Raw genomic sequence first — 26190 nt, 5'->3', positions numbered from 1 at the left:
ATGTTAGAAGGAGAGACCTTGAGTTTGAAGTTGGTGACCTAGTGTATCTGAAAATTTCACCCATGAGGGGGGGTGAAGAGATTCGAAAAGAAGGGGAAGCTTAGTCCCCGTTATGTTGGTCCTTACAAAATTCTTAGCCGTGTTGGTAAGGTCGCTTATGAGGTCGAGTTGCCTTTCGAGTTGTCCTCTGTTCATCCAATATTCCATGTCTCCATGCTCAGAAAGCATATTAGCGATGTTGTGGTAATGGATTCCTCTGTGAGTGCTGACATTCAAGAAAATCTTTCTTTTGATAAGATTCCTGTTGAGATTCTTAATTTCAGTGTCCGAAGACTAAGGACCAAAGAAGTTCCCTTAATCAAGGTGTTGTGGCGAAACCAATCTGTTGAGGGTGTAACTTGGGAAGCTGAGGCGGATATGCGATCTAAGTACCCGCACCTATTTTCCGCGAACTCCGATCAAGCCGAAGGTACCGTTCTTTCCTAAATCATGCACTTTTGATAAAAGTTGCAGCAGTTCAGCTGTCATTTACTATGTGTTCAGCTGTAGTTTCTTGAATTTATGCATTCTATGTTGCATTCGAAGTGAGAAACGATGTGGTGATGAGTCTAACAAATGGTTTCAGCTGTATGCTCTATTCCCTATCTAATCTTGGCATGTCTATCATCATTCGAGGATGAATATTTTCAAGGGGGAATGATGTAATACCCCGGGAAATTTTTTGTTGAAATTTTGTGCGTAAACATGTTAGGTTCTATTTTCTAGAATAAATTATAAATTTTTCATGTGGAATGTCTTATATTATGACCCACCATTGCGAAGAGTATCGAATAAGGTTTCCAACGATATGTGGATCATCCAAAACGGACACCCGAGCGACGAGTTATGAACATTCTGATCGAACCATGAATAGTAGTGAACAGTAAAACGTGCAGAAAAAAGTACTGAGGCCTGTCGTATTTTTGTTCCAACTTTAAACGATCATAACTCCTTGTACATAATGATCTGGGTGATCTACTATATATCAATGGAAAGCTCTGCGAATGCTCTTTCCAATGAAATTTTGTTTCATCCAATTTGTCTATCCGAGCAAAAAGTTATGGTCGATCTACTTCAGCCTATCAAAAGTAAATTTTTGGATCAATTTCAAATGATCATAACTCCTCATACATAATGATCTGGATTAGATACTATATATCAACAGAAATATAGGAGAGTCCTGTTTCTAATGAAATTGGTTTCATCTAATTTGGATATCGGAGTAAAACGTTATGGTTGATCTATTTCAGACTATCAAAACAGTCTACCAAAGGACAGATTCAAGAATTTTTTGATTTTTAGGGGCGTTTTGGTCATTCCCCCTCTCCCAAAATCCGTCTAAACCCTATATTAAAGCCTATTAGAAGCATTATATGTTATATTTCATCTAATTCCCTAAAAAGAAAACCCTAAGCTCCTACATCAAACTTCAAGAACCTCTAAAGTTCACCATTAATTCTGCATATTCATTCAAGATTCCAAGTTCCTAGTTCAAGAACTCCAAGAACCATCATTCAAACGCACGATTAACATCTCAAAAATGAGTATCGATCTAAAGTTCATCATTCAAGGTATGTGGCATTTTTTAACAAGAACTCTCTTTCGTTCTTGTGCCCAAAAGTAATTTTCTTTACAAAGGCATGATTTTTATTTGATTTTTTACGAATTTGAAGCATGAACCCATATCTTATGATGATTATTATGAAATCTTGATGTTTATGATTTTGAAAGATGAATTTACATGTGTGGAGATATAAAGCATGAATCTTGAACGATATTTGTCATAATTTTGATATTTGGGTCGTGAATCCACATTGAAAATTGTGTTTTTTTGAGAAAGTGTGTGTTATAAGCACGTTGATATTGAATATTTGAGATATTTTGAATGATTTGACCTTTTGGTCTTAATGGAGTTGTTTTAAACTCGAGTGTGAAAGAAATCCACAAAGTAGTTTATTTTGATAGATGGGAAGCATGATGGCTCCCATGTATATTTATATATTACTAAAATTATTTTATTGTGGATTGTCTTTGAAATGATCTGAGCTAAGTCTGGGAGAAATCTTTAGCACCGAATGGGAGGCATAAAGTGACCTTACTTCCCTAGAACTACGTTCCCTCGTAGGAGTGAGCCTGAGGCTGATTTATATAGTAATTACTAGTTTGTGTAGATTTGATATTGATAGTCCTACTCTGATGGCAAGGATAGGACGGCTCTCCCCAACGTGGGTTGTACGTTGAACTCCATGTAGCTCACATGGTTTATGTCGGTTATAGGATCTCCCAGTGTGTGTGTGTTTCCTTGTGTCTATGGTGAATGGTGAACTGATTTGAAAGTGGATTGTGAAAGTTATTCTTTCAAAAGATTTAAATGATATTTAAATTATGACAATTGATATTCTTTATGAATGAAAGTGATTGACAAATTATATGATAACTCACATGTGTTATTGTACTTATTTCATCCTTTCATGATTATGATGATTTTTTTCAGGCTATGTGAGTCTTTCATACATCTTGCATATTTCTTATAAATATTTATGATGATGATGTTTATACAACTTCATACACCCCCATATACTTGGTCTCTTTCCATGGTACTGACCCACATCTTCAGATGTGGGCTGCATTTTCTTAGAATGTAGGTTCAGGTGCTCAGTTCCAGGTTTGACAGTGATTTTTTGGGCACACTATTCTACATTCTCAATTGTGGTGAGTCCTCATGTTCCGAGGACGTGATGTTTGATGTTGGTTTCACGGAATTATTTACATTTGATAACTGAGTATGAGTCAGTTGGGGCATGTCTCAATGGCTCGCTATTTTATTGATTTTCTTAGAGGCTTGTCAGACTAGTATAGATGTTAGGAGTTGACTAATAAGTCATATTTTGTTATCTTTCTGAAATTCTTTTATTCTTGAATGATGATTACTCTGTGATATTTGAGGTTTATTTATGGAAACCCCGTTGATTTGTGTTGAACTGAATGAAAATGGCTCAAAGGGTTAGCTTGGGGCTACTCATAGCCTCAAGCACCGTGTGATGCTCTGAGACCCATTTTCTAGGGCGTTACATGAGTGTGGCTTACTCGCGCATGCATACGTTGAATGTTTGCTGACCGGCACAGAATTGGCTGAGCGAACAACCTTTCTGTGTAAGAACATTGTGGCAAACCTGTAAGAGGCCTGGGTTTATGGTGTACTAACTGGACAGTTGGAGCCTGTGAATAAAAAGGAGCCTGTGAAATAACAGTTTTTTTTATTTCAAGTCACACTTCACTTTACATTGCATGTACAAGTAGTGGCAATATTTTTTTTCTGATGAAAGTTGAGTTTTTTTATAATGCAATAGATTGTCAATCTATTGTAAAATATACTATATCTATTCGGGCAGATAGTTTATCTATTGTAATAGGTTGGTCATCTGTTGCATTAAGTCAATGTTATTTCTATCGAATCTAAGTCTAATCTGTTGTAATAGTGGGAAGACCTGTTTGATAATTTTCAAGAGATAACCTAAATTTGGCAACATATGCCTAAATCGATTTGATATTTTCCAACAATTACGCTTGAATATCCATGTGCTCGACAACACCAAACCAATAGCAATACACCACCATGAAAATTTCAACAATTAGGCTTGAATATTCATGCCCCAACAACACCAAAACAGTTGTAATAACGGCAACAATGTAGTATCTTCTTGCTCAATTTTGTTTCTCTTCAGAAACCTTGACTTTCTTTAACAAACCCCAGATTACACAATTTGCTTGTGAAAGATGTCTTTCTTCATACCAATCAAAGTAATCACATCCACCAATTTTTATAAAAACAAGAACACAATTAAAAATAATTACAAGTAATAATTAATCAACTAATTAAGTAAAAAAATCTTACCTTTTAAATCTTAGAAGTAAAAAACTACGATCTGGATATTGTTGAGTCCAAGAAGACTTCAATAGAGCTTCATGACTGCACTTAAAATATCGAAAATCTTTATCACAAAAAAAATAATGGAAGATAAGTTCAACATTGTTAAGCTCAGTTGAAAAACATGAACAAAAGATGAAGAAAGACCAAATCCAAATAATTTAAAGAATTTGGATGACAAAAAAAGATAATGAAGAAGAAGATTTGAGAATTTAGGATTAAATTTTAGGAAGAAGATGAATATTTAAGACAATGGGGGAAAATAACTATTAGGGGCTAAATCAGTATTGTATATGAACTGCATTAATATGGCATATAAACTGATCTGAAATACATGGACCAAAATGACCTAAATTGAGAAAGAATAGGAAATAACTATTATGTGGAATTAATATACCCAATAGGATATTCTATGTCCATAGGCCCAAATGTGAGCTATTTTTTTAAAGGATAAATTACACAAGACCACAAACCTAAGAGACCTTATTACCCAAAATCTCTTACCTTTTAAATAATTACTTAAAATTTTAGATTTTATATTTTACTCTTGATACATATGAATAAAACTTTACCCTACTTTTACTCCATAATTAATGCATGCAATCTATTTTTCTTTGAAGATTTTTTCTCCAAATATTTCATTCCCTAAAATATCTCCTAAATTATCATCAATTGATACAACTTTCATTTCCGTTACTGCAACTTCTTCAGCACTTTCATTGTTTTTTTAAAATCTTTTTATCAATTTTGAATTCTTTTTTAACTTTTAAGTCAGTACCCATTAAGGAAAAGAGGAGAAATTGAACAATATGATAGTGACATATACTTTATGACAGTGATTCATCATTTTAATTTATTTATAAATATTTGATACATTTAACATATGTTTGACAAATATAAATTATTTATTTTGGTGTGAAATTGAATTTCAATGATTAGTGAGTAATGGAACTAGATGTATCATTCTGATACATCTGGAACTAGATGTATCATTGTGATACATTTGGAACTAGATGTATCATTGTGATACATCTGGAACCAGATGTATCATTTTTCATGATTTGTGGTTAATTTTACTCTCTGTAATAATTGAAAATGAGTTATTTTCTTATTTAACTGACCACTAAATTACAAATTTATTACAATGCATGTGTATCAAGTCCAAAAATATGTATCACATATTTAAAAATCCAGGATATAATGTAATTTAATAAATTATTGGGATAAACTGTTATAAACCCTTAAACATTCCGACATTTATTTAAGTTACCCTTTTTTAAAAAGTGCTATACCATGTTTTTGCCCCTAAAGAATTAGCACCGGCATGTTCACGCTTACCACATCGTATGCTTAGTTCAAAATTTTTGTTTTTTCAAAATAAATTTTGAATACAAAATTTAAAATTCAAAGTGGGTACATTGACAGTGCTTCACAAATTTTTATTAATATTTCTCCTTAAATTGTAAGTATTTCTACATGATTAAATCTTTGTAATCATGTATAGATCAAAAGAAAATATTTATTACCATGTACAAATTAACAAGGTGATGATTTTGGGTGGTTGTCGATGGTCACTTACATGATCTTATGATAAAAAAATATTTTTTTTATATTCCAACATTTTCTTTCTCTTTAAAAAATTTAGATGTTTATATATTTTTGTAAATAATTTGTGTTGAAATTAAGCTGGTATCATCAATAAAGCCATTGATGAAATTTAAAGAGAGTGCAACTGAGAGGACACGACTGAAGGGATTGCGTTGTTATCTCACAAATGTTGTCATAATCTGGCCAAAGATACTTCATCTTGCTGAATCGTGAGGTTTGCAGTTGATAATGTTTTGTTCTTTTCAATGCTTGTTGATTTTTAAGAGTAAAAAATAAATTGTCTTTTTTATTTTCTAGTTTGACTGTATACTAATACTTCAGGAACTGTTATAAATGTATTTACATTATATTGAATGTCTATTAAGATCTACTTTGATATCTATTAGGATTTGAAGCATGTGTCTTTTACTCAGACTAGGTGTAAATTTCCTCTATAAATAGAGGGGGTTTTGTTCATTGTATTTACAATCTGATGATCTCTCATCCCTCAAGAAAAAAAAAAATAATCACTCTCTCTATTCTTTCTGCTCTTCTTCTTCTTTGTTCTTTCTTACTTTATAACACATTATCAGCACGAGACTTTGCCAAATAAGGTGAGATTATAAATCTAAAGGTCAAGATTAGTAATTCTTTATGTTATTTGTATTTTTCTATTAATGATATAATTATTAATGTCTGCAATAACATTGGTATGCATTAGACCAATAAATTATGATTATTTCTTCCCTCTCAATTGATTCAAGATTGGGAACCAATTATTCCATCTAATAATTTTAATGTGCGGTATACGATTAATAAATATACCATAATGGACAATGATGGATTCCTCAAAGAAGTAGAGTATGTATGTTAGTTTTCCTAACATAAGGAAGAGATTATAAACACTATGAAATATGTTAGGAATTATCACCCGATCCTCATCTAAAAGATAATTCAAGTCAAATGTTGAAAGCATCTCATATTAAGCGCGAGTGCTCTTATTTTGTGTTCCTAAAGGACAGAGTCTATGCATGCGTGAAGCATGGTAGACTAATTAGTTCCAAATGAAATAGTCCTTAAAAAATAAGGAGCAAATAATCATAATAAGAAGGCAATAAACGATTGACGAGCCTACGACATAACACTTCATGAAACCTTATGTAAGGTTCATGTGCCTGAAAATAATGAAGTGATGAGATCTCAAAATGTTATGTCACATTGTGAACCGATACAAAAGATATATCATCAATATCTTTGATACAATATTTGCGCAATATTGTGAAAGATTACGAGGATCTGATTTCTACGTTTATTTAAGCATGCTGGCGTAGAAACATTTATCATGTGACATGAAAGAATTCATTATGGTAAGCGTAAAACTTATTTGATTTGCAGTCCATACACTTGAAGATGCCACTCATGAAATGTTGAATATTGTCACTTGACAAAACTTATGTGAAAACTTTTAAGGATTCAAACTGCTTGAAGCATATAAAAGTTTTTGGGGAACTTATTTATAATCCTTATATTGTAAAAGCTTATTGCTTGAACATCATTGGAACTCTTGGAGATTTTTCAAAGCAATAGATTATTTGTTGAAATTTTAAATAGATCAAATTGGATTGGTTATGAAGTACCATATCTTAGTGCAATTGATGCACTTATGTACCTTACAAAAACTACAAGACCCAATATAGTCTTTCGCTCAATTTGATAGCAAGGTATATTTCTAATCCTACTAGGAGACATCGAAATGGGATAAGATACATGAGTTTATTTTATTCTAAAGATTGCAGTCCCGATCTTACTGGTCATACTGATGTTGGGTACTCATCTAACCCGCATAAATCTCGGTCTCAAACATACAATGTGTTCACATTTGGGGATACTGTCATATGTTGGAGATATACAAAGCAGTCTATCATAGCCACTTTATCGAATCATGCTGACAGAATAGCTATTCATGAAGCAAGCCGAGAATGTGTATGGTTGAGGTCCATGATACATCTCATTCGAGAAAAATATGGTGTGAAATATGACAATCTATCCACAATTTTATACAGAGATAATTAAGCATACATAGCACATCTTAAGGGAGGATTCATAAATGGAGATAGAACGAAGCAGATTTTTCCAAAGCTTTTCTACATATATGAGCCACAAAAGAATGATGATATTAACATGCAACAGATTTGTTTAACTAACAATGTGACTGATTTATTCACCAAGTCTTCTCCAATTACAACTTTTAAGAAGATGGTTCATAAGATTGAGATGCAAAGGTTCAAGGATGCTCCCATTAGGGGGAGTTAATATGCATTGTACTCTTTTTTCCTTACGAGGTTTTATCCCACTAGGTTTTCCTAGTAAGGTTTTTAATGAGGCAGCCGAAATGCGTATTATTAGAGATGTATAGTCTTTTTTCTTCACTAGATTTTTTTCCTACTGGGTTTTTTCTAGTAAGGTTTTAACGAGGCACATTATCTACCAATTAGACATTCAAGGGCGAGTGTTATAAATGTATTTACATTATATTGAATGTCTATTAAGATCTACTTTGATATCTATTAGGATTTGAAGCATTTGTCTTTTACTCAGACTAGGAGTAAATTTTCCCTATAAATAGAGGGGTTTTGTTCATTGTATTTACAATCTGATGATCTCTCATCCCTCAAGAAAACAAATAAGATCACTCTCTCTATTCTCTCTACTCTTCTTCTTCTTCTTTGTTCTTTCTTACTTTATAACAGGAACTTTAATATTTTGGTATTTTCTTTTAGTCTTAATTAGATGAGTAATACCGATAATTCATTTGCTATTGTTAGCTAAAACTTAAGGACGAATGTTAACTTATTTGCGTTCAATTGAAGTCAGTTAGTCCTTTTTAATTTTTTTTATAAAATAGTGATCTCTTTATTTTGATAACTCACATCTATGATTTATCATTCTTTATTCACAAGTAAAATACATTCCTTTTGGAACGAAACATTTTTTGCTTTGTCTAACTTTCTCTTTCTCTTTGTCTTAACATTTTTATGTTTGAATTGTTTAACTAAACTTAAGTTTCTTGTGTTCTAAGTGAATGTGTGAATGGAAAATGGAGGGAAAGTGAAGTGAGCTTTTCATTTTATGGAAGTAAAGTTTTCCCATATTGATGTTAGAAAGGAACCTTTTTTTGCTCATATTGAGAAGCATTCAATCCTGTGGATAGTGAGGTGAGAATAACAGATGTTTTGTGCCGTTGTCGCTTGTTTCAATTTTTGACTCAAATTTATCAGATGATCGAGAAATTAATTTTTTGGATAAAATTTATTCAAAACTTAAACTAAGTGAAATTTTAATCCAAAAATCCAATAGGAAAGTTTTCTCAATTTGCAGACCCACTTTGGACACAGTGCAAATGCAGTCACAACACACCTCTAAGAGACACAATACTTCGAGGTAAAAGACACACTGGTTGTAGGCGGAAAAATATCTACACGCGCACCTGGTGACTTGCACATGTAGGTCTAGCACAGGTGCTACACAAAACTCACTTGAATATGCCAAATGCGACCTGTGGGTGTAGGCTTGGCACACGACCAATCCAGGTCGGGTACTATTCAAGAAATTTGACTCTTTCCGTGAATCATTGCTTCCGTTCTTAAGCAACACCTTTTGACTATAAATATCTGAACTTTTCCTCGGGTAAATGTATAAATTTTGAGTTGAAAAACATCTTTTCTTTTTCTAAAAACTATCGTGTGATCATCAAACATTGAGTGAGTTCAAGGTTCAAAAAATTTGAGGTACTTCTATTTTTTAATTGAATCATTTTATTGTGGGAGAAAATATTTCATTAACTTCGATACTTGAATGAAGTAAATTCCTTAAGGACACACCGTGAAATCGGTGGACTTGATTCTATCAATTATATCTTCATCTTACTTTCTTTTGAGTTTGATTTTACTTTTTTTTAGGAAATAGTAGAAACTTCATTTTGATAGTTTGTTTGGACTTATGGTTGAAGTTGGTGAAACTTCTTTGTAGTTCTTGAACTTAGAGTTGAAGTTCATATTGATAAATATAGATTTTATAGCAGAAAAATAACAAATCTTAAGAAATTTACTAATAATCTATAATATTAGATTTCTGGAGATTAAATCTTTTTGTTTTCTACTTTGCTTGAACATAATAGTGATTTGATGATATAAAACATTCATCACGAGTTAAAATTCATTTGATTGACAATAAGAAGAACATAAATACGTCATCATTAGACTAGAAATAACTTGTTGTTTAAAGTTGTAAAATTTATAGTTAACATTCTGACTTACTAAATTGGTTGTCTATTTGTGACAATAAAATTAATGTTTAAAATTATACTAATGAGGAAGTGATAGATGGCAAAGCAATAACTATTGCTACTTCAAGTCGTTCTAGTGTTGGACATGCTATGGCACCGACGAAGAAATTCAAAAAATTTGCTGGCGTGAATTTTAAAAGGTGGCAGCAAATGATGTTCTTTTACTTGACTACAATAAGTCTTTAAAGATTCATCTCATAAAATGCTCCAGAGTTGCCCGAAGAAACACCGAATAAGGAATGTTTGGCTTAAAAACACTTGGTTTCTTATGTAAGAAAGACATATTGAGTGGCCTTCAAAATGATTTATAAAATATATACAACAATATGAAAAATTCTAAGGAGTTGTGGGATGCTTTTAAAAAGAAAAACAAAATGAGGATACAGAAATGAAAAAGTTCATTGTTGCAACATTTCTTGATTTTTAAGAGGATAGATAGTAATATTGTCGTCTCTTAAATTCAAGTATTGAAAATAATCACCATGATCTCATAGTGGAAGATATAAACTTAGTAAATACCTTAATTGAACATATTATGTTTGTTCTTGATAATTACATAATCTTTGATGTATGTTTGATTGTGAATGAGACTTTCTAAGTAGCGACTATATTTGAGAAGTTACCACCTTTATGAAAAGACTTCAAAAACTGCATGAAGCACAAGAAAAAAGGAGATGTCAGTTAAAGATCTCATTATGAGGTTACGAATTAAAGAGGATAATAAAACAACTGAGAAGAGGTTAAGAGGGAATTCCACAATTAGTGGAGCGAATATTGTGGAGGATGACCCTAAGAAATCAAAGAAAAGAAAGAAAATGTCTGGAAAAAAAAAGAAATCCTCCTTAGAAGAAATTCAAAGGAAATTGCTTTAACTGTGGCAAGATTGTCTACAATTCGGCAGATTGTTGGGCCCTAAAGAAGGGTAAGAAAAAACATCAAGCAAACATCACTGAATCCAAGGATGAAGTGGGCAACATATGTTTTATGCTTTTGGAATCCAACTTAGTTGGAAATCCTACAGAGTGGTGAATTGATTCAGGTACCATCCTCTACGTATATTCCAACAAGGACATATTTGGATCGTACACTCCAGCTCAAGATGAGGAGAAAATCTTTATGGATAACTCTTCTACTGAAAGGTTGAAGGAACTATTAAGATTTTCTTGAAGATGACATCAGACAAGGTGGTGAAACTCAACAACATCCTACATATTTTGGAGTTACGAAAAACTTGATTTCTACTTCACTTCTAATATAAAATGATGTGTATTTGTTTCTGATAAGGTTGTAACTAGTAAAGGAGAATTATATATAGGTAAAGGTTACCTCATCGAGAGCCTTTTTTTATATCAATTTAATGAATGTTGAAATAAATAAACGTTTTATTTCTTCTTACTTACTTAAGTCAAATGAATCATGACATGAATGTTGAGGACATGTCAATTAAAAAATCTTGTGAAAACTGATTAGTTTAGAAATTTTACCTAACTTTGAGTGCAATAAATCAAAGTGTAAAATATGTGTAGAATCAAAGTATGCTAAGCATCCGTATAGGTATGTTGAAAGAAATTTCAACCCCTTAGACTTAGTCCATACAAATAATTGTGATATGAAGTCAACGCCATCGCGTGGTGAAAAAAAGTATTTCTGACTTTCATTGATGATTCCACCAGATACTGTTATACTTATTTGTTAAATAGTACGAATGATGAAATAAACACATTGAGGTAATAAAAAACTGAAGTTAGAAATCAGTTGGATAAAAAAATCAAAACGATAAGAATGATAGGGATGGAGAGTATGAATCTTCTTTTGTAGTGATATGTTTAGAAAATAGAAATGTCAATCAAACTATTGTCTAGTATTCACTTCAATCAAATGGGATTATGAAAAAAATTAAATGTTAAAGAAAATGATATATGCTTTACTCATAAGCTTAGATTTATCACAAAAATTGGGAGGGGGGGATATATCCTTACATCAAATCTAATATTCATTAGAGAGTCCCCCATAGAAAGATACATCGTATTTCATATGAAAAATAGAAAAGAAAAAAATCCAACTTAAAATATTTCAAAGTGTGTGGGGGGTATCTAGCCAATGTTCAAGTTCATATACCTAAAATAGTAAAAATAGGACCTAAAACTATGGACTGTGTGTTCATCAGATATGATAAAAGCAGTAAAGCATGCCAATTTTTGGTTCATAAATTCAAACATTCTGATATCTATGAAAATATGATAATTGAATCAGATAATGCTAAGTTCTTTAAACATATATAAAACTGGACATAAGCTTACTAGTAGAGGGCCAAAACTCTCGAGATGAACCAAATAAGAATGTACTTAATAATGAGAATCCAAGGCATAATACACTTCGAAGAACGTTAACTTCCTTTTGATCAGATTTTGTAACATTTTTCTTAAAAATGTGCCTCAAATGTTTAAAGAGGTGATGTTGTCTTCGGAGTCATCCTTTTGAAAAGAGGCATCCAATAGTGAGATTGATTCAATCTTGAGCAACCACACTTGAGAGTTGGTTGATCTTTCTCTATGAAATAAATCTTTAGGTTCTAAATGGATCATCAAAAGGAAAATGAAAGCTAATAGTACTATTGACAAATACAAGGCAAGAATTGTTGTAAAAGCCTTTAGATAAAAAGAAGGCCTTGATTATTTCAACACATACTCCCCGGTAACAAGGATAATGTCCATTTATATGTTGGTTATTTTAGAGGCTATATATGGTCCTGAAATCTATCAAATGAATGTGAAAACAACATTCTTAAACAAAGAATTAGAAAAAGAAATTTACATGAAACAATTCAAGGGTTTTGTGGTTTCTGGTAAAGATAAGAAAATGTGCAAACTTGTAAAGTCACTTTCAGGACTAAAACAAGCATCCAAAAAGTGGCATGCAAAGGTTGGCGAAACCATGTTGGCAAACAATTTCAAAATATATATTAATGTGATAAATGTGTGTACATAAAAGACAATCCAAATCATAAAGTCGGTGTTTGTTTATATGTGGATGATATGTTGATTATAATTAGAGGCATTTCTGACATAAATGCTACAAAATAAATACTTGAGAGCAAATTTGATATGAAAGACCTTGGAGTTGCGGATGTGATGTTAGGGATAAAAATTCATAGAACTCCACAAGAATTGGCATTGTCTCATTCTCATTACATTGAAAAAGTACTTGACAAGTTCAATTATTTGGATTTTAGTATTGCCAAGACTCTATTAGACGTGAGCTTTACACTTCAAAAGAATGAAGGTGAAAGTGATTCATCGTTGGACTACGCAACAGTGTTGAAAAGTTTGATGTATATCATAAATTGTACACAATCAGACATAGCATATGTTATTAGTAAATTGAGTTGGTACAAGAGTAATCCTGATCCAACTCATTGGATGACAGTGAAAAAAGTTTTGGGATATCTAAAAACCCAAGACTATGCTTTGAATTATAATAAATATTTAGTTGTAATTGAAGGATATAATAATGCAAATTGGATCACCAAATCGAATAACATAAAATCCATGAGTGGATATGTATTTACTTTAGGTACAGGAGCAGTCTTTTGAAATCATCCAAAAAAAATATATTTCCCACTGTATAATGAAATCTGAATTTATCATGTTAGATAAAGCCGGTGAAGAAGCTAAATGACTCCAAAATTTCTTGTCAGATATTCCTTATTGGCCCAAACCTTTGGCAGTATACACTGTAATAGTCAAAAAGTAATAGGCAGGGTAGGGAGAATGATGTATAACTATAAATCTCATCATATAAGACAAAGAGATAATACCGTTAGAGAACTAATCTATAGTAGAATTATGATAGTTGAATATGTGAAGTCAAAGGATAATATGTCTGAATAAAAGACCTATTTAGATAGGATGCTGAGAGATTATTGAAGGAAGTGTGTTTACGGCCTAGGATAAATCATTATGGGTGTAATTCTACCTCTTAGAATAAAGATCCCAAGATCTAGGTTCGAGGAGATCAAACAAATTTATGACTGATGGTTCAACATTGTCAATATATTCAACCCATCCTTATGATGAAGACAAAGTTCAGGAAACAAGGATAACGCTTTTGGTTTGAAACATTATAATGGTTTCTAGGTTTTGTAGATTTGAACAAATAGTTTGATCTAAAGGATTAAACGTTAAGGAATCACCTATGTGAGGGTGAAGTGGAGGCCACTTCAAGAAGAATGAAAGTAAAGACCTATTCTCTAAACTCTCATGAAACCAAGTTGTGTTCATGGATGATAGAAGTAAAATTATGATAATCATAAACGGTTAAAGGTTGATTGTATAACTTGTGTTGTCTAGGTGTACATTAAAGTTTGGCTATTCAAAGATATCAACACTATCGATTGACTAGTGTATCTGATACAAATTCACCGTAGAAAGTTAAAAGAAAACCTACTTATCTAGATGGTATTAGTCTTTGCTTGTAGATCACAGACAACAACAACAACAACAAAAACAAACCTAGTGTATTCCCACAACGTGGGGTCTGGGGAGGGTAAAATGTATGCAATCCATACCACTACCTCCAAAAAAGTAGAGAGGTTGTTTGTAGATCACAGACATGTTCATAAACTTTTTTGATATAATAGACATTTCTTCTGAATGTGGGAGATTGTTGGGTTCTAAGTGACCGTGTGAATAGAAAATGGATGAAATAAATTGAGTAAACGTAAAGTGAGTTTTTCACTTTAAGAAAGTAAGGCTCTCCCACATTGGTTGGATAAAGGAATTTTCTTATGCTTATATTTACAAGTCCTTTATGTGGATAGTGAGGCAAGAACAAGATATGCCTCGCACTGCCATCGTCGTCACTTGCTCAGCTATGCTTCAGCTTTGAATCTAGATTTAGAATTGTAAAATGATCGATTGACAGATTAATGTTTTGGATAAAATTTATTCAAAACTTGTAACTAAGTGAATTTTTAATCCAATAATCCAATAGAAAAGCTTTCTTCATTTGCCGAGGTACTTCAGATGTAGTGCAAATGCATTTACAATGCACCTCAAAGGGATGTAATTCTTCAACACCAGAGATAGAATGGTTGGGAGGGAAATAGTGTGTGCATGTGCACCTGGAAACCTACACAGATGCATCACAGAACTTACTGGGATATGAAAAACATGACCTACAGGTGTAGGTTTGGCGCAGGACCCCCGCAAGTCATGTACTGTTCCAGAAAGTTGTCTTTTTTCTTAAACCATTTTTTTCTTTCTAAAGAAACACCTTTTGTATATAAATACCTGAACTTTTTCTTAAGTAAAGTTATGAATTTAGAGTTGGAAAACATCCTTTTCTTCATCTAAAAACTCTTGTACGATCATCAAATCATTGAGTGAGTTCAATGTTAAGAAAATTTGAAATATCATTATTTTCTAAATTGAATCATTTTATTCTGGGAGGAAAGATTCCATTAACCTCTAGTACTTGAGGAGAATAAATTATTTAATGATACATTGTGAATTCGGTGGGCTTCTATCAATTCTATCTTTATCTTACTTTCTCTTGAATTTGGTTTTACTATTTTTGCAGAAAATAGTAGAAAATTCATTTTGATAGTTCGTTTGAAATTGTGGTTGAAGTTGTTGATTTTTTTTATAGTTTTTAAACTCGTTCTTGAACTTAATGTTAAAGTTCATATTGATAAATATATATTTTGTAGCCGGAAAATAACAATATTTCAGCACAGGTTTGTTAATGAGAAATATTCAATTCAATGATATAAAAAATCTAACAATGAGGAGCAAGCATAGAATGTATGGAGCACAGTTCCATTTTTGCACTATATTTCTTTTAGCCTTATTATATGAAATATATTTACAATTCAGTTTTGCTGCTGAAAATCTTGTATTACAGATTATTCATTTCTTTTCGTTTAATTAAAATCAGTTAGTCCCCTTTTTCTTAAATGGTCTTCTCTTTGTGTTGCTAACTCACAAATATGGTGTAACCAGTTCAAAGTACTTCATCTCGTTAAAGTTCATAGAGATACACTATGTTTCTCTTGAAGCTTGCTGATTTTTATCAATACCAAAGAAATTATCTTTTAATTTTATATTTGATGGTAGATTAATGTGTCCAAGTCTTTATTTGCCTTTTTGGTTAGTCTGAATTAAATAAATAGCATTGACAATTCATTATCTTCTGCTAGCCAAAGTTATTGACAATTCATTTTCTTCTACTATCCATAGTTAACTATCAATTTTTTGTGTTTAACCAAGGATATTTCATATTAAACTAAGTAATGATAGGAGTCCACGTTTGACTAGGAGTACACCACATTCTCGGAGAAAATACAACAGTTTGGCCCATCCGATGGCCATTAGTAGATACATTATCGCAAAATTGTTAAACAAAAAGGTTACAAGAGCTTTGAGAAATTTTCCTACGATAGGAAGTTCCTGCAATGTCTGTTCTATTGCTTCTCTTCCAAACACTGGAGGAACTTCCAACAATGCCATGTTTGTCATAGTTTGGTTTCTTGAGCCCTCCCTTACTAGCCCATGCATCACTTTGTTCAGTCCCTGAATGTGTGGGTGAGTTCTGGGATTCCCATTTGCTATATTAAGTACCTGCATTCACAAATAATGTGAGAATACCATAAGTTAGGATTGTTAATCGTAGATATTGCTAAGGATGTGTCAGAGTTGACTAATAAGGCACTAGATTCTTAGAGTTCGAAATTCTCATACGGTACAGGATTCCCAATAATTCTGCATAGATGGCATTTATGCTGGGGCACTGTTTCATGAAACTCACTAACCAATTGACATGGTGATCTCTAACCACCCCACGAGTGCCCCCAATTCTAGTTGTATGATTAGTAGCTCCATCAGTATTCAAGGTGTAATTGTTCATATCGGGAAGGGGGGGGGGGGGGGCCTATTTCTCCTAGATGGTGATACTAGATTCTTTTATTTGTGTGGCCTCCAATATTGATGTTCCATGGTCTCATGGCACTTTTAATGCATAAAACTTGAAAATATGCAAGTACTTAGGTCTGTTTTGTTAGATATGATGTGTTTTTGTGTTTATTTTGTAGAAACTAGGTTTTGGAGCTTGAAAGAAGAAACAGAGATAATGTTTGAAGAACACCCTACTTATGAGACCACCTATTGTCCTTATAAGTATAAAAGAAGATAGTCGGGAGAACCTGAAAAGATAAAAGTTGGTATGATAGTGATAAAGGTTCATTTATGGTCCGCTAGTAGCCACATAAGAATCAAAAAATAAAAATCTTAGGTTCTGAAGATTGAAGACTTGTCTGACAATTATCAGGAGGCCACTTATGAGGCATAAGTACCACTTATGCTATCGTAAGTACCATCATGGATAGCATCCTAAAGATCTAATGAATTTGTCACTTACAACCAACTGAGGGTCCTATAAGTATCATTTATAGCCCATAAGTAGGTCCATAAGTCGCCACCGACCCAGTTTTCCTTATTCTTTTTAGATAGGAATTTTTTGGTTCTGATGCAATTTATAAATATCCTTGTAATGTTTTGTATTAGTTGACACACTCTTTATAATCACAACTCTATATTTGATTCTAAGATTCAAATTTTGATCTTGGAATCCTTTGTTCTTGGTTTTATGATTGACAATTAATTCGAGATTTTGTGTTTTGTTTTTAACTTATTGTAAGATTATTCTTATGATTTCATTGATAATTTCTTTGGGTTTTCTTGCAAACATAAGTTGCTAAATGGCATTGCTAAGGTGATAAGAAACCTGTAAGAATAACGAAGTAGAGAAAGTGTGAGGTCCTTCTAAATCAGTGTTTGTGCATGTATTGCGATCTTCTTCAGATTGTTTGTATTCTTAACTACTGTAGAAGTTAAGGACATGCCTGTATTTAAGATCATATTCTCAAGAGAGATTGAGATGAGGAAACTAAAAATACAACAATAATTCGAGACTACCAACCCTTATCTAATAAACTAGATACTCTAAAAGTGATAGTTAAACTAGGATCAAGGACAAGGGTTAGTAAGGCGACACTCTAAGACTCATAAGGTGAAGAGTAAAATTTACCAAGGTGTTCACATGACGGTTGGTGATACCTATCTTGTCAGACTTTGCATACAGGACATTAAGATAATCAAACTAAGTACGATAAGTCTACAGAGTTAGGAAACCAGAGGAACACAATCCTAGTATTCATCTCAAATTGATTTAAACTAAAAACAGTCAAGACTTGTTACCATTTTAGTATTTTCTACAAAATCCCCCACTTGCTTTTTTGCATTGTTCAGTTACTTCAGTAACTTAGTGAGAGGTATTCAGCCTATTCCCTATGGGTTCGACCCAAAACTCTATTGGTTTACTATAATTTGATAGCAACTGCATTGTACTTTCTCTATAGTTTGGGCGACATTAAATTTTCGCATTGTTTCCAAGGAATATGATTACAAATTGATTGATTGAAGTTGTTGAGGTTTTTGGGTTTTACTTTTATATTTTTCTTAGGATGTATAATAGCCTATGCCTAGGACTAAGAGTCAAGGCAATCCCTCGATCCCACTTGATCCAGAGCTTAAAATAACCATATGACAAAATTATAATATTTCGGAACACGATCGTAAAACTTATCATGAGAAGTATTAGAATGATCTAGTTTACTTCCCTCCCCTACCTCTATATGGTGTTCATAAGATAGTCGAGGAAACCATTTCTTAATTATTAGCTGAATAGTAGAGAAAGGATACTGCCTGTCATGCAACTCAAGATGTAGAAAGTGTGAGATAGGAACATGAGCATTGAGTAGAACTTGATAAAGTTAGGAGTGATAAAGTTCAACCAAACCCCACTTATGAATACTTACCATCTTATGATGAGCCAAAATAAGACCTAGGGTATGTTGAATCTGCTGAGTTAGGAGCTATTATTCCTTCTAAACTACCACAAGGAGTGAAGTTTGACATTATGAGTGCGATGATCCAATTGCTAAATCTAAAGAGTGTGCTTACTGACTTGTCGACTGATGATGAAAACATGCACACGATGAACTTTTTAGGAATTTGTATTTTATATAATCTATCGAGGGTGAGTCAGGAAGCGTTAAGACTTAGGTTATTCCCATTCTCTTACTTGGGAAGCTACACTATGGTTAGGAGAATTACCTCATGGGTCCATTACTATGTGAAATAAGATACAGATACAGTTTTTGGACTTTTTGTTCCTATATTCTAGAATACTGCAATTGAAGAATGAGATCTATAATTTTGAGCAGTTGCATTCAGAGGCCTTTTATGAATCTTGGTTGGGGTTCATAAAGAATTTGATGAATATACCCAATCACAGAATTACAGGAAGGACATTACTTGAGTTATTTTATATATCCTTGAATGATAATAACAAGGCTGTTGTAGACACTAGCACTGATGAGGAGTTTATGAGTATACATTGGAAGGTAGCTGAAGAGATTTAGATTGAATCTCTAAAACCAATTGAGATTGGCATACTCAGGAGACAGAAAGTGGAGTGGGTATTTATTCTATTGGTGAATCCAATGAACAGAGACACTTATATGAGATAGTGACTGAAGAGGTTGCATACCTAAGAACAGGGATTGGGGTACTGATGAAGCAGTTTGCAGCTTTTGGAGCAGAAAAGATAAAATGGTATGCGTTCACAAGGTAAAACTCCTAAGGAATATGATTCTTATGTTTCTTAAGATATGAAGTACCTAGACAAAGAATTGGTGGGTTTCCAATTAAAGGGACAAAGGTCTACTCAAGACACTTGGAACTCAAGGCAAGGGAATCAAGGTTGAAACTATTATAGGGACATATATAGGGATTAGAGAAGAGAGAGATAGTGACTGGAGGTGCAAGGATGATTATAAAAAGAAGAATGGTGCTACGTTCAACCGAAGAATCTTGATTATAATTCAAGGATGGAAGCATTTCTTGCTAAGTTGGTCAAAGGTTCAAAATATCAAGAGATTTACCGTAAGGAGATTAAGTAAGCTATTTTGGGACTGATCCAGGAGGTAGAGTCTCATACTACCGCGATTGAGAATCTTGAGCATTAGTTTGGTTATATATAGACTATTTTGAATTTGCGTCAACCGGATACTCTTTTGAGCAACATTGTGGAAAATTTGAAGAGCGGTAGTCACTACTTAGCCTTCACCGCACAGAGTGAGAAATAAATTATTGATCCCCCCATTCCTATAGTAAATAAGGCTTAGGATAATGTTGTTAATGTTGATGAGGCACAAAAGTGGAATCTGTAAGGGTGGTGACTAGCAGTCAGTAGTCAAAGAAATTGACAAGTGAGGATAAATGAGTTGAGAAGGATAAAGGTAAGGGGAAGGAAGTTGAGCCTGTGTTGAAGCCTATTCCATGACCTCCCCCCACCATTTCCTCAAAGGTTGAAATAGAAATAGGAAGTAGAAAATTATAAAAATTTTATTTCTATGCTGAAGGAGTTGGGTGCGAACATTCTTCTTATTAAAACACTTGAGCAGATGCCTGGCTATGCGAAATTTATGATAGATTTGGTGACAAAGAGAAGTATTGTCTATTTTGAGGATATTGTGGTTTACATCATTGTAGTGTTATTACATCTCAATCAATTGTGCAAAAACAAGACCTCAGTGGATTCATAATTCATTATACGATTGGATCATCTAGATTTGCTAATGCTTTATGTAACTTGGGTGGAAGAATTAACTTAGTGTCACTGGTAGTATTCAATCATTTGGTATTGAGACCTCCCAAAATACAATGATGCGATTATTGATGGTAAATCATGTAGTGAAAAATCCCGTAGGCAAATGTTTGATGTTTTGGTAAAAATGGACAATTTCATCTTTCGAATGACTTTGTTGTCTTGGATTGTGAAGTTGATTTTTTGATGCCCATAATTTTGGGATATCATTTGTGTCCATGGGTAGAGCATTGGTGGGTATACAATGAGCTGAGCTTGAGTTAAGGATGAATGATGAGGGAGTCACATGTATTCGCAAAAACAATGAAACAACCGACTGACAAGAGGGTTGTTTAGGTAATAAACTTTGTTGATGACCCTGGAGGCCAAACCTTTGTCTATGAAGTATGAGTAATCAAGATACCCACGTTATACTGAAATATTATATCAAGCACTGCTTGGGAGGTAACCCAATGTATCTTGATATTTTTTCATTTATGATAATTTGTGTTAGTATAATTGACGTCAGATCCCCGCACCTAAGGTGCCCCAGGAATGTTCCTAACTCTCTTGCTTTGTCCTCTTGGGATTTTTGAGCCTGCATATTTAGGTCATATCTTGTCATTATATGTTTTAATTTTTGTTTGTGTTTAACTAGAGGAAAAACAAGGAACCTAAGGGCACTTGATATATTTTGTTTATTTTTAGTTGTTTTGAGAAAAAAATGATACCCCTACAAAATGTTTTATGAACTGTGTGATGTGCTTATATGTGTGACTGTTGTGAATCTTGTTATGGTATTAGAATTAGGGACATTATAAACATATCTTAGCATTTTCATTAACCAGATAGGTAGTAGTTTGTAATATAAGCCTATGCCATGTTTGTGTGAGATACTTACATAGTTTCCTTTATGCATTTAATCCAAAACTTTCTCGGTTAGTCTTATCTAGGTTATAGGATAGTTTGTAGGACATGATTATCGGCCATTCTTGATTTAGTCCACTCTTAGCCTAAATAACCATCCAAATATGAAAAAGTATCCCTTGATCCCTCATTAAGCCTACATACACCTATTTTCTTGTTTTTACCTTTCACCTTTCTAATTTGGTTATAATGAACCCATTTCGCCCTAGTCCTTCCTTGGATATTGTGCACCTCAACTTAGGAAAATCAAATAAGTTGAAGGTGGATATCATAAGGGTAAGTACTTAGAATTGGGTATGAAGAAGAGTTTGAATAAAAGAAAAGAAAGTTGGGTTGGGTGTGGTGATAAGAATAAAATAAAGAATGGCAAAAAGAAAAGAAAAAAGAAAAAAAGAAACCGCACCCAACCTGAATAACCAATAAAAGGATAAAAGGGAGAAACTAAAGAAAAGTTGGTTGGGAAGTCGACTCCGAGAGTAATTGTAGTGCCAAGAAGGCTTAGTCACTAATTTCCAAATGTTCCATACCATCCCTAAGCCTATGTTTGAAGCCAAATAAAGTCCTATAGTGATCCTAGTCCGACTGCTAGAAAAACTTAGTTAAAGAAAATAAGGAAAAGTCTAGGGCATTCTATGCACATTGATTGAAACTTCTTTTGTAACTGTGAGTGTCTCGAGATCTTCCTAGCATTGACACATATAATTATATTGTGGAAATGGGACTTCTTTTTTGTGATGGTACATGGGTTAGTTGCTAGCTGCTTAGCTATTCGGGTAGTATAATTTACATATTTGCTTGATTGTTTGTTGTTAATGTAATACCATAGCTTGATTTGTTTTTTTCCATATAGTTGAGCTTTAGAAATCCACACAATTGGTTTTGAAAAGTTAAAAATAGAAGGGGGTAAGGTTTTTTGAGCTGAAATTGACTCGGCTGCTATAAAGCCCTGGGAGTACAACTTGGACGCCATATGGTGCTTGGAACTAGTGGTGATTCCAAACTAACTCATTAGCTGGCATACTATTAAGAAACTGAATTATAATATATTAAATAATTAGTTCTTTTGGGTAGAAGTACAATCATGAAAGAATATAGGAAGAATTATAATAATAGTACAATTTACAATCTGATAAAAACTAAGGAAAAGAATTCAAATTACATTACTGACTCTGAGTGAAATCTATGAAGACTCTACAATACTTACTATTGATAGATGGGGCATGACTCCAGTTACCACTAATCAATACATCTAAATAATAAAAATAAAGTACATGAATAACATTTTAGTGGAGTCCCCAAAATAAGAGAACTCATCACCTACTGGATGAAAACTTCAACTGTCTGATAAAACTGATTATATATATATATATATATATATATATATATATATATATATATATATATATATATGAAATCTTAAATCATGCATGCTAAGTGTATGTAGACTCACAAGTAGGCTAGAATAAAATAAAGGTTTAATTATCTTAAAAGCATGAGCAACAAACATAATCTTGTAGCTAGTGAATCACTACACTTAGTTTTCTTAATATCCTTACTTTTGTAGAATAAGTAGAGCTGAAGTTGGGATACGGTACAACATGGATACACGAACATACGAAACCAAACATACATATACTGAGCTAATATGATTAACTGAATAACTGATGTCTGGGTAACTGAATGATTGAAATCTAAGAAAGGGGATAACTAGCGCCTATATACTGAATAACTCATATCGGAATAAAGATAACTAATATCCAAACACTAAATAGCTAATGACTAGGTACTGATCATGTAACACTGAATCGAACCAAGTTTGAATACCTGGACGAAAATTGTGGAGTACTGTGACTATGAGATAAGGACTTACTGAACAGCATGAGATAACTGAGTATAAATACATGAAAACTGTAAAATTTGAGAATACAAGACCAAGCATAAGAATATTTTTGAAATAATCTATAAACTGAAGTACTAAAATCTGATAACTGAATAACTGAGAGTCTATAAACTTGGTCAAGAAAACCTAAACTCAATTATATTGATTAACTAATTGAAACTGTAGGAGGTATCATCTAACCGACATATCCCAGTCTGAACTAATTAGGGTCCAACTTGTTACCCATGTTTGAAAGTTCTCAGTACCATGCCACGAGTACTAACAATGGCTATGTGGATCAACTAAAATGAAGTCCCGAAGGACTAAAGAGTCACTCTCTATTGCAAGTGCTTTGGTGAGATATGTGTCAACCCTCAACTGGCAGGTTAACATCTTAAACCTATGCGGGCTATGTAGCTCTAGAATGTAGGGACTGCTACCAAGAGTCACACCCTCAACTAGCAGGTGAGCCCCCATCCTTGGGTTCGCTTGGTGCTAAATCCTACTCCCAACTAAACTGACACGGATTACTGAACTGATCTAAGTTTAACTGATATGATAACTGATTGAACTGGTAATTCTCATACATATCTAAAATCATTCAAGAAATACTGAAACTAAGTTAATAGATAAGTGTCGGGTATTCATGACCCCCAAGACTTAATAGCAATAGAAATAGGACCACATGAAAACTTTGAAACTATAAAAGGGAATCATTGTTCAGCATTCAACACTTAGGCATTTCATCAAACACATAGGGACCATAAACTTGCGCATGTGTATGAGCAAACATGCAAAAATATCATGGTTACATGAATTAATTCACAACTTAGTGATATAATACGAATATCATAACATTCAAAATCTATATTGGCTTATTCCACTTGAAAGAATATGTACTCTTACCTTGAAATCAAACAAATGGGGATTATAAGTTAAAACATGGGAGTAGTTACGTAACACCCCAAAATCGGGTCCCGAGACGTCACACTATGCTAGGGTCACAAGTGACCCCAAGCTAACCTTTCTACCGGCATATCTCATAAGAAACTGAATAAGAAGTACAAATATATATACAAAAATCTACGGAAAATAACTCTTTTCTAAATATGATAGATACAAAACTAATTTTACAAGATTACAACTCTGCTTTTACAACCAAAACTGAAATGGAATACATCAACTTCTACTGACTGTCTATGAAGCCTCTACTAGTACTGACTATAGGTAGCTGGGTCATGACTCCCGACTATCCCAACTCAATACGGATGGATAAAGAAAATACAACACTTCTCAAACTGTAGAACTAACTCAAGCCCTTGAATCAAAAGGACTCATCACCTGAAGACTGGATACTGCAAATTGACTGGATCTAAAGATGTACACTATACCTTGTACCTACATTTCGATAAGATGTAGCCCACATACGAATATATGGGTCAGTACCATGGAAACGTACCAAGCATATGAGGGTGCAATGCATATATAAAATAATATCTTAATATCATTACAGTTTATAAAATTATGCATTCTGATAAAAATGACTCACTTAGCTTGAATTAAATCATTGAAATCATTGATGAATAATACATGTAAAGTAAAACAAGTTAGTCATTACACTTCTTCCTTGGTTTCAAACATATAGAGTAATCAAATTTCAAAACAATTCTCTTTAGAAAATAATATCTCAATCTTTCAGAAACAATAATTTTCTCAAAATCAATCCTTCAAAACGTATACATTCGTCTTAGATAGGAGGGTACACACACGCACACGTTGGGAGTCTCTTACAACCGACATAAAACATGTGAGTTACATGGAGTCCAACATTCTACCCACGTTGGGGAGAGTCTCCTTATTCCTTGCCATCGGAGTAGGACCTTAAATCATCAATCCAAACACTAGTGATCACTATATAAATCAGCCTTAGGCTCACATCCTACGGGGACATGTAGTTCTAGGGAAGTTCCAAAACAACTATACCTCTTGCTCGGTGCTAAAGACTACTCCCGGAGTTAGCTCAGAACTTTTAAAAATAAAATCCACTAATAAATAGTTCAACAATTCATAATGGGAGCTGTCTCACTACCCTATTCATAATAATCCATAAAAGTGGATTTCTTTTCTCATCTCGGATTCAAAAACACCTCTTTTTACGATCAAAAGGTCAAAGCTTCTTCATTATCTCAAATCATTCAAACTCAAGGTGTTTATAACACATGATTTCTCATAAACAACAATCTCAAATAGAGTTCAAAACTCATGTCTAAATATCACATTAAAACTTATCAAGATTCAAGCTTTACATCATAAACATATATAAATCCCTTCAAAATTTGGAAAATTCAGTTATAAGGCACAAAATATCATCATTCTCATATTATTTCGCTTCTAAAATATCAAAAATATCATAATCTCTTGATAATCAATATAGGATATAAGTTCATGCTTCAAAATCATAGTAAAACATATGAAATCCATAACTTCGTAAAAGAAAGTATATTTGGGCACAAAAACAAAAGAGTGTTCTTGTTGAAAAACCCCACATACCTTAAACTTGAGGCTTTGAATGACTTTCCAAATGACATAATGCTATTCATGGACTTTTGGGTGTCCCTCGTAGCCTTCGTAACGGGGTTTTCGAATATGTAAAATTTATAGAATTCTCATGGTTGAATCTCTAGCTATTGGGGTTTTTATGTTGAAACACTAAAGGTTGTTCTTTGTGATTTTGAGAGAAAGTAAACTTTTTTTGATGTTGTGGGAGTTTAATCCCGT

Source organism: Capsicum annuum, chromosome 7 (assembly GCF_002878395.1).
Source record: "Capsicum annuum cultivar UCD-10X-F1 chromosome 7, UCD10Xv1.1, whole genome shotgun sequence".
NCBI lineage: Eukaryota > Viridiplantae > Streptophyta > Magnoliopsida > Solanales > Solanaceae > Capsicum > Capsicum annuum.
This window is presented reverse-complemented; position numbering follows the sequence as displayed.